The 9543-nt window shown below is 44.5% G+C and overlaps 1 long non-coding RNA gene across 1 annotated transcript in view; it reads left to right on the top strand.

Annotated features, from left to right (window-relative positions):
• Window positions 1–8396, top strand: part of Gm19689 (predicted gene, 19689) — a 44634-nt gene extending 36238 nt beyond the window's left edge. Inside the window, exons 3-4 of the long non-coding RNA NR_045094.1 lie at window positions 4905–5193; window positions 7683–8396. This is a non-coding gene — a long non-coding RNA (predicted gene, 19689). The remainder of the gene's footprint in view (window positions 1–4904; window positions 5194–7682) is intronic.
• The last annotated feature ends 1147 nt before the right edge of the window (window positions 8397–9543 follow it).

Genomic DNA, 9543 nt, shown 5'->3' with positions numbered 1-9543 from the left:
CCCTCTGCCGCCGCTGCAGAGCAGTACCCAGCAGACTCTGTGACCTTGGGTTCCTGGGGTACCCGATGGCCCTCTGCCATCCATCCACTTCTCATTCTGGTTCCCCTTCTTTGATTTTGCATGCCTCAAAAGTGTTCACAGGTTCTCCCCGAGGCCTTCCTCCTCAGCTGCCACACCAAACACTCATTTTGGACAGCAGAAAGGGAACCAGGAATAGAAAGATATTTGGCAAACAACCCCCCCCCCCGCGCCCCCCTCCCCGGGAACTCACACATAAAATTTCTTTTTCTCTGCTTTCCTATTCTCTGTGCCCCAAGTCTGTCCTCCCTAGAAGCTCCAAAATTTCTGCTCAGCTGCAGGACCAGAGGCTGCTCTTCCTATGGGCTCAGGTGCTGTGCACGCGTGAATGAACACGGTCACGTGCATGTGGGGTGGGGTGGGGGTGGGAGACAGAAGGAGACATAGACAGAGAGAGATAGAGGGACACAGAGAGAGACAGAGACAGAGAGAGACAGAGACAGAGAGAGAGACAGAGACAGAAACAGAGAGATAGAGAGACACAGAGAGACAGAGAGAGAGAGGGCTGGTGCTTGTGGCTGTAGGACAAGGGTGGATCCCAGCTGGTACCACCCTAAGTCAGCCATTTTTTCTTACCTGAATTTGGGACAGCTTCCCTTGACCACAGTTGAATGATTTCCTGGATCTGTTTCGCCCCACTCACGGGCACAGTCCTGCAGTGTTTGCTCTGTGAGACTGACAGAAGTAAAATAAAAAGTTTGGGTGGGAAGAACTCCAGAGACAGATTCGATTTTAGTGAAATAGAAGGACAAGTTGTAACAGAAGGCTGAGGTCCCCGCTGTGCTGTCCTTTGGACCTCTAGCAGCTTCACACTGTTAGAATCTAAATATTATGTCTCTTCGTTGCTTTTCTGTTGCCATGAAAAAACACCATGACCAAGGAAACTAACGGAAGAAAAAGTTTATTGGGGTCTTGCTTACGGTTTCACAGGGAGAGAGTTGCAGACTATTGGTGTGGCTAGCACGGCAGTGGGCAAGCAGGCGTGTTGTTTGAGTTGTAGCTGAGAGCTTATACGTTGAGACAGAAACCATGAGGAAGAGAGAGCGAGCTAACTGGCAATGGCTGGTCATTTGAAATTCCCAAGGTTTCCAAGGGCCATACTGCCTCCAACTAGGACACACCTCCTAATCCTTCCCAACATTCCACCAACTGAGGGATCAAGCATTCAGTTATGGGAGCCTATGGGAGCCTTTCTTCTTCAAACACCGCGTTTTGTGAACGTCATTTTGCACTTTCAGTAAGACCAGTCACAGACAAGCGGAGTGTGTTCTCCACTCATGTAGACTGGTGGATGTAGTCTTAGAATGTGAAGACTTCTAAGGCAAAATTCGAGGATGACAACAGGCAGAAGGCTATGCTATTATACTTGTTCAAATTCCCATGGAATAATCATGGGAGGAGTAGACTGAGTGGAAGGTAAATGTACTCAGCCAAGAGAAACTCGGCACACAGTAACCGTTAACAGCAGACCGCAAGAAAGCCATTCAGTAGGAAAAAACATGGTAAGCTGTACTCACGTCTCTTAAAAATAAGGAGAAATGAAATGATATTTTTTTGAGAGACATGACATGAAAGTTGAACAGCAAGCATGCCTGTCCTTTGGAGGACCTGTGATGGGGCTATTGAAGAGGACAGAGAGATGAGGAATGGTGGCCATTGGCAGATAAGATGAGAGTGTGAATTAGACCCCCTTCTGGTACTCTGGTAAATATGGGGAAGCTGTCAGAGACGATGCTTCCGGCTGTGTTTGCATACTGGCATGTTAGAGAACAAGTGTCCTTTTATCACAGAATAGCAAACAAAAGCTCCCTTTGGCTCACAGTGCAAGACAAAACCCAGGAAACTGACTTTCTAGAACTACATGTGCTTTCTAGAATTACATTATGCAAACATTGCTCAGACTTAGAAAGGCATCTTTGGTTGAAAACCGTTATAGCTTTGATGGGGGACAACTTAGGCATGACTTAGCTCAAGGTAAGGAATTGGTCTCTAACTTGCTATACAAACAGGATGCCGCATTTGATGCATAACAACTGATATTACTGCCATTTCTAAGGGGCTGTATCCAGATCTGAATGTCCTCAACTGAGTGGCATTTGAGCACGACTAGACTGCCAGCCCTTTTCCTGCCTGGGACCTGGTTCTCTTACAAGCTTGCTCTTTACGATGGTTTACCACCACCCTGGGACTGGCCCAGATCACATCAGTATCCACAGCCAGAAGCACCTGGGTTTTTGCATCCATTGTGCCTTTGGGTCTCTTCCTAAATTCTTGTTTCTAGGGCCTCCAGTCTAGGTTTGGCTTGGTTGGCTTCTGTCTTACCTAGATCTACCTTGAAGCCTCTGAAAGCATATTCTACAGACCCGTAGTGTCAAAACACCTCAAAAAAACTGTCTTAGTTAGGGTTTTACTGCTGTGAACAGACACCATGACCAAGGCAAGTCTTATTAAAAAAACAACATTTAATTGGGGCTGGCTTACAGGTTTAGAGATTCAGTCCATTATCATCAAGGTGGGAGCATGGCAGTATCCAGGCAGGCATGGCACAGGAGGAGCTGAGAGTTCTATGTCTTCATCCAAAGGCTGCTAGTGGAAGACTGACTTCCAGGCAACTAGGGTGAGGATCTTATACCCACACCCACAGTGACACACCCATTCCAACCAGGTCACACCTATTCCAACAAGGCCACACCTTCAGATGGTGCCACTCCCTGGTCCAAGGATATACAAACCATCACACAAACCATCAAACTTTAACTTGTCTTGGAGAAAATGGAGCCATGTTCTCTTGGTACAGAAGCCGTGTGCCCCAGGGCTGGAACCAAATAGGGCAGGCCTCAACCAGTTGTTCAACATCACACGGTCCAAGGACAAACAGATGAGAAAATAGCTGGTGACCAGAAGAGGAAGAAGGTCACACATTTGTGTAAACTGTTGGTCTTGACTTTGAAAGGCACAACTGTCTGACCCGTTTGCCCTGATGCTAGCTACAAACTGTTCACATTATTGTGCAAACCTGAGACCCTTTACTGAGTTCTCTCCTACCAAAAACTTGGTTTGGAAAACTATCTGTGATAAATATTGTGTCTTATGCCTAAAGAAAAATGTATATCTTTTAAAAAAATTGTATAGAATTAGGTTTTTCTTAATTATGTAATCAAATGCTAAACAAATGCTAAAGAAAACAGCTATGGAGCTATTCCTAAGTGCTGGGTAGTTTATGTATGTCCCTGACTGTATGGCCCATGGTTCCATTTTACAGAAGAGAAGACTGAGAGGTTCAGGTTGGATAAGTAGCCTGAGTTCATGAATAGACAATAAACTTGACTTATGGATAAGAGTCAGTGTAGGCATACATTTTTTTGAGGCCTATTTTAATAAACTTTCAACCTCTCTTCTTGCCCAATAACTACCAGAGATAGTGGAAGAGAAAAGATGTTAGTATATGGGGGAGTATGGGGGAAGTGGGCTTGTTTAGCAATGTTCTTTGGGGGTCAAACTTGATCTTCTTTGGTAGCAGCTCAGTCCCTGGAGCAAAAACCAAAATATGAATCAGCAGCTTCAGTCCAGTCCTCTCAGCAGGCAGACACGACACACGAACCAGCAGCTGTAGTTCAATCCCGAAGAAACCACTAGACTCACCAGCCAGCCTGAGGAAATGACGAGCTGACGCAGGAGCCACATGAGCAGTTCCTGGGTGGGCTTCTCTCAATGGCAGCATTACCACAGGTTGAGCTCAGCAATGCTGTGCAAGGCAAACCAATACATGCATGCATGTCTTTAGTGAAGACTAGTGAGGTAGAACAAAGCAAACCAATGCTCTAACCCCCACTGTCTGTGGGATCATATTTATATTCCTTCACCACAGGTCCTTTCCTGTGTCTGCTCCAGCATAGATTCCCTTCATCCATGTCTGCTTCAGGAAAACATTCTTTCCAGTGTCTGCTTTAGCAAGACATCCCTTCACCTGTGTGCCCCAGCAAAACATCATTTGACAGAACTGACATTCCAAAGAAACTAGAAGTTGACACTTCAAGTAAGAGCTGGAATACCAACCCACCCATGAGGCAGCAGTTCTTAACAGTCTGCTATGTTGTTTCCAAATATTGCACACAAATAACACAGTGATACCCATGTCAGCCTGTCTGCTGTCAGCCTCCGCCAGGCAAACGTGTACAGTGTTGGCACTGTGATGACATCGTGAATGATACCAGAGAGGGAATAATCTTTTAGTGGAGTTTCCAGGCCCAGAAGTCTGGTGGAGAGTGGCGTTTTTAGGAAGAACCATAGCATCTGGGTGCTGTGTGAGGCCATGGAGGGTCGGAGCCCAGCAAAGGGCTATCTGGCAAGTGCATTGCTCATTCTGGAGACAGGTCAGTGTCAGGCATGGTGACTCTAGGGAGCTCTGAGTAGTTGGAGAGGTGTGGGGGAATAAACACTCACATGGCTATCTGGGGTGGGGCGCATTCCATTTCCAAACCTGTGAACTGGGAAAATGTCTTCTCCCCCCACCCCCGCCCCTGGGTGGGGCTAATTCTAAAGGTTCCTGCCAACAGTACAAAAGCGCTGGACTAGATACTTTACTCATTGTAGACACCCTGCAAGAAGCAGCTGGAGGAGAGGGGATGGCTTGGCTTGCAGGTCAAGGGGACACAGTCCATCACTGCGGGGAAGGCATCATGGTGAGAGTGAGATGTGACTGGCCGCACTGCATCCTTAGAGAGCAGGGAAAGATGGCAGTTGGCACTAGGGTCCAGTTCCCCTTTACATTCAATCTGGACCCTGGCCTGTGATGGTGTGGCTCTTATTTGGCCTTTTACTTCCAGACACACCCTCGTTGAGAAACACTGAGATGTATTTCTGTGGTGATTCTGAAGCCAACCATGCTGACAAAGATTCACCTTGGTGACAAGCCTAAGTGTTCATTCCCTTAGCTTCTCGCCATCTTCAATTCCTGAATATACCCAGAAGGTCAGAGAGGCCGAGGAACATCGAAGGTACCAACACGTGTCTGTCTTTGCATCCAGATGTAATTGGTGTGAATTACAGCACCCGCTATTATTTTGGGAGTAGGAAAAACCGGAGACAAGATCCCCCTCACCATGTTCTTTTGAGGTAAGTCCATCAGAGCACACACACAGATACCTTCAAGGCCAAATAGAAAGTCCATATTGTCAGTTGGCAACTGCACAGTTGCTCAAACCATTCAGCCCCAAGCCTCACCGCTCTTTGTCTTTTATACACAAAATTCACATTTTAGTAGACACATTTCAGTTAGTAAGATAGTTAGCAGAAGTAAAATCATAGAAGCAAAAAAGCAAGGTTCGTCCATTTAGGGGCTTTTCTGGGTCCTGGAACCATGGACTAGATCTCTGTTCCTGGTTTGGTAGGCGCTCAGTTGCATACTGGGTTTTAAGGTTGGAATGGCGTCTCTCACAGGCCATCGGTTGTGCTAAGATCTGGGGCTTGTTACAGTGTAGCCCAGGTTGGCCTTGAACTCACTCCCAAGCTCTGGAATTACAGTAGGATGTGCACTGCTCCTGGCGTTCATGCTTTACATTAGTAGCAACCAGACACATGGAAGACACCAGGGTAAAGTGCTTTGTTGCACTTTAAAAAAGAATGGATTTCTTGAAAATAAAAAATGTGAGCTGTAATCAGATTGAAGCTTTAGAAGATTAAAGTGTCACTCTTATTTAAATTTGTGTGTTTATTAACTATCATTGCATGACCACAGACCGATCTTAGTGTTCCCTCCCCATCCCCGGCTTATATTGCTAGGGAACCAGATAAATTATAATGCCAGGAGAAGCATGCTTTATTGCAAATTAAAAGTATTAAATGTGACCATACTTAATTTTTAAAATCAAAATGTCATTGTTCAAAAACTGTACACGCATTACCATTTACATTTTTCTTTTGAGTGGATACATTTAAGTATTAAAGTATAAAGTAAATCTAACACGTGCAAAAATAATTTTCCTTTTTATTTTTTTACAAATGTATTCAATGTATGCAGATTTTAATAGGATCACATTTTGCATTAATCATTTTTATCGTTGAGAGTGGTTGTGAGTCAGAAGAGCTATAAAAAAATGAAATGGGGGACATAAAACTCAGACGCTTAAGAGAAACAGAAACTCATGGAGGGGGGTGCTCTATACACATCTCCGGACACTGGAGAAACGAGGGGAGCGCCTTGGGTGGCTCTCAGTGCCTCCCACATAACATCTCCACTCAGGGCTTTGCAAAAGACTTACATCAGACAGATCTAGTTAATGATGAAACCAGTGAGAAATTGTAAGATTATTCTTATCAAATTGAGACCCTAGAAGCAAGAGAGGCAGCTGGTGCCTGTCTGGGCTACAAGAAGAAAATTCCATGCATAAAAACGAGCCCAGTGGGAAGAGAGGGCTGGATAAGGGAGCTCTGGCCTTAGGCCTTCGAGTTTTGCTGGCTGCTGGGAGCCTGGTGCTGGCTCTGCCTGACTGTTTCCTCCCAGCACATTCTCATCTAAATGATTTATTCCTCTTGGCTAAACATGGCAGAGCGTTGAACATTTTGTTTCACACCAGAATTCTTTCAGTCGGAAAAAGACGTTGTGGAAATTGGCTCCTAAGTTCAAAGGCAAAATGTTTTGTGAATTCTGTAACAGTTATTCCCAATCTTAAGTCAGCTCTCACTTGGGAGGGTATTTCAGAGAGAAATTCACAGAAAAAGCACCCAAGGGCCAGGGAGGAATGGAGGTAAATAATCAGCAAGCTGGACCCTATAAGGGACACTGACACAATAGCTCTAAAGTTACGGCCAATCAGAACAGAGCTGCTTGCAGCCTTTACAGAGACCAGGAAAAGCCAGGCATGGTCCACACCATTTTGAATCCCAGCACTCAGGAGGGACAGGCAAGTGCATCTCTATGAGTTCAAGGCCAACCTGCTCTACCTAGGGCTAAAAAGAAGGAAAGGAAACACAAAAAAGTTTCTGGGTTTGTATCAATGATTTAAAAGTTTGCTCCCGAATGGCTTAAACATCAACGGGAGGTTTTAAAATCGTGTCCTTTTCTTCAGGAAGTGTGGGGGTCCAACGAACGTGCCTGTATCTATGAATATTAGAATTTAAAAAATTATTTATTTAAACGTGCCTGTATCTATGAATATTAGAATTAAAAAAATATTATTTATTTATTATTTATGCAAGTTCACTGTAGCTGTTTTCAGACACACACCAGAGGAGGGCATCAGATCCCATTACAGATGGTTGTGAGGCACCATGTGGTTGCTGGGATTTGAACTCAGGACCTTCGGAAGAGCAGTCGGGTGCTCTTACCCACTGAGCCATCTCACCAGCCCGCATATTAGAATTCTTTTGTAGAATTCTTTTGTATGTTTGTTGCAAGTGACACCAGACCAGGTGGGAACCTGCGCGTATCTTGGGGCTAGGTACAAGGTAAGTCTGGTGTAGTTAAAAATAAGGATTCTGACTGCATTGAGTGGCTTGTAGCCTTCCTTGGGTAGCCACTGGGTAGTTTCACACCATCGACAGTGAGTTTCTTGACTGGATGGGTGTAGAGAAAAGCTGAAACTGACTTCTTTCTCTCTTTCCAGGTCAAAAAGTCCTAGAAAGTACAGAGCTCCTGTCCTGATGAGAACCATTGCCCGTGACCAGAAGGGTCTGGGACAGTAGAGGCAATCACGTGCACAATGTAGAATTACAGAAAGGATAACACTCAGAATAACATAAAGGTAGCTAACCTGAGTGGTAGGCATCAGTGACTGCCAGCATTGTGATATCTGAGGCAGGAGGATAATAAATTCAGACTGCCCAGGCTACATTATGATTTGAACAGAAGCCTGTGAAGAATCCACGAGACCCCATCTCAAAATAAACTCTGAAACCGTAAGAAGGCTGGATACATAACATAGCACTCAAGTGCCTCTCTATGAGTTCAAGGCCAGCCTGGTCTACATAGTTGGCACAGTATGCTTGAGGTCCCAGGTCCAATCTCAACATTGTGAAAAAAAGACAAAAGGGTTCAGTATTGTTCCCTGGAGACAAAACCCACACACAGGGAGTATTTTATGAGAGTGCTCTATTAAATTTTGAAGTTTTTTTTCCCACTGTAGAAGAAATAACATATATTTTGACCTGGGAATTGGAAAATATGTTCTATTGTGACAGGTGTGTGTTAAGGCAACTGAAGCTTTCAGAATATGTAAGTGTTCATTTTCCTCAGTTCTATGATGGTTAAAAAAAATCATGCAACATTGGTGTTATTAGGAATAAACTTCAGAAACCACTTAATAAATTATCAATATTAAACAAATCATACTATTCTGGTTGTATTGTCCAGAAAAAAAAAAAAAAACATTGAGCTTTAGAAGTTCTCAGAAGGCTCTGAAGAAATGGGTAAGGCTGTTAAATACGTTGAACTAAAAATGAAAAAAAAACCAAAACCCACTTTTCACAGGCAATTAAAAGGCAAGCCTATCCAAGAGTTTAGAAGTCTGTGTCTACACATTTCAGCTAGAATGCGTCGGGGTCAAGGACATGGGGAAACCGTACATGTATGCTATTCACTGTTACACTGTCAGAGGCAAACAAGGAACCTGAGACACATAGGAATCTCACCGATTTCTTTTCTTTATACCCACTGTGAAACATACAGCTCTTGTCAACTGAAGGTATGCCTTTAATGTTTAGCCACCAGGTTCCAAAGTCTGGCAAAGGCTTACCTTTATTAATGACTTGTGGTTGCTGAGGAAAAATAGGCCTTGGCTGAAAACGTGGAAGCGTTCTTTGAGCCATGGTTTCCATCTTAACGAGGAGAACTACAGCTTCACCTCTGTCAGTGGTAGTGGCGCTGCTTGGAACAGTTCCATGATGATGCACACTGTGCCCACGTCCCTCTTAAGATGAACCGCTTCCCCTGTTCCTTCCTTTCTTGCCTCCCCCCATCTTTCTTTCTTGTGTGTATGCCTGTACGGCAGCATGCACATGGAGATCAGAGGTCAACTTTCAGGAGTCAGTTTTCCCCCTTCACGGTGTGAGCCCAAGGATTGAACTCTTGTCCTCGAGCTTGGCGGCAAGCACCTTAACCAGTGAGCCATCTTACTGGCCCTGAAGTTGGAACATTTTGATTAAACACGTTCAATATCTTACTGAAGGAACATGCTTGGTACATATAGAAGAAATTCTAATGAAGTGCTGTTAAAGCCAGTGGATTGAATTTAGCTAAGATATGCAAGAGACTGGAACCAAAGAAGAGCCTCCAATAGAAAACAAAGCATGGCCTCTGGCAGGAAGTAGGGTTAGTGTTGAATTCTGAACCATTGTTTTTAATAATGACCATTAGCAAAGAATCACTAAGATGAATGCTGAACATTGCTTGGTGTCAGGTCACAGGACTGTAATCCTAGCATGCAGGAAGCTGAGGCAGGAGAATCTTGACTTTGAGGCCAACCTGGA

The sequence above is a fragment of the Mus musculus genome, chromosome 17 (genome assembly GCF_000001635.26).
Source record: "Mus musculus strain C57BL/6J chromosome 17, GRCm38.p6 C57BL/6J".
Classification (NCBI taxonomy): domain Eukaryota; kingdom Metazoa; phylum Chordata; class Mammalia; order Rodentia; family Muridae; genus Mus; species Mus musculus.
The sequence above is the reverse complement of the archived record's forward strand: the minus strand, read 5'-3'. Positions and strand labels throughout refer to the sequence as shown.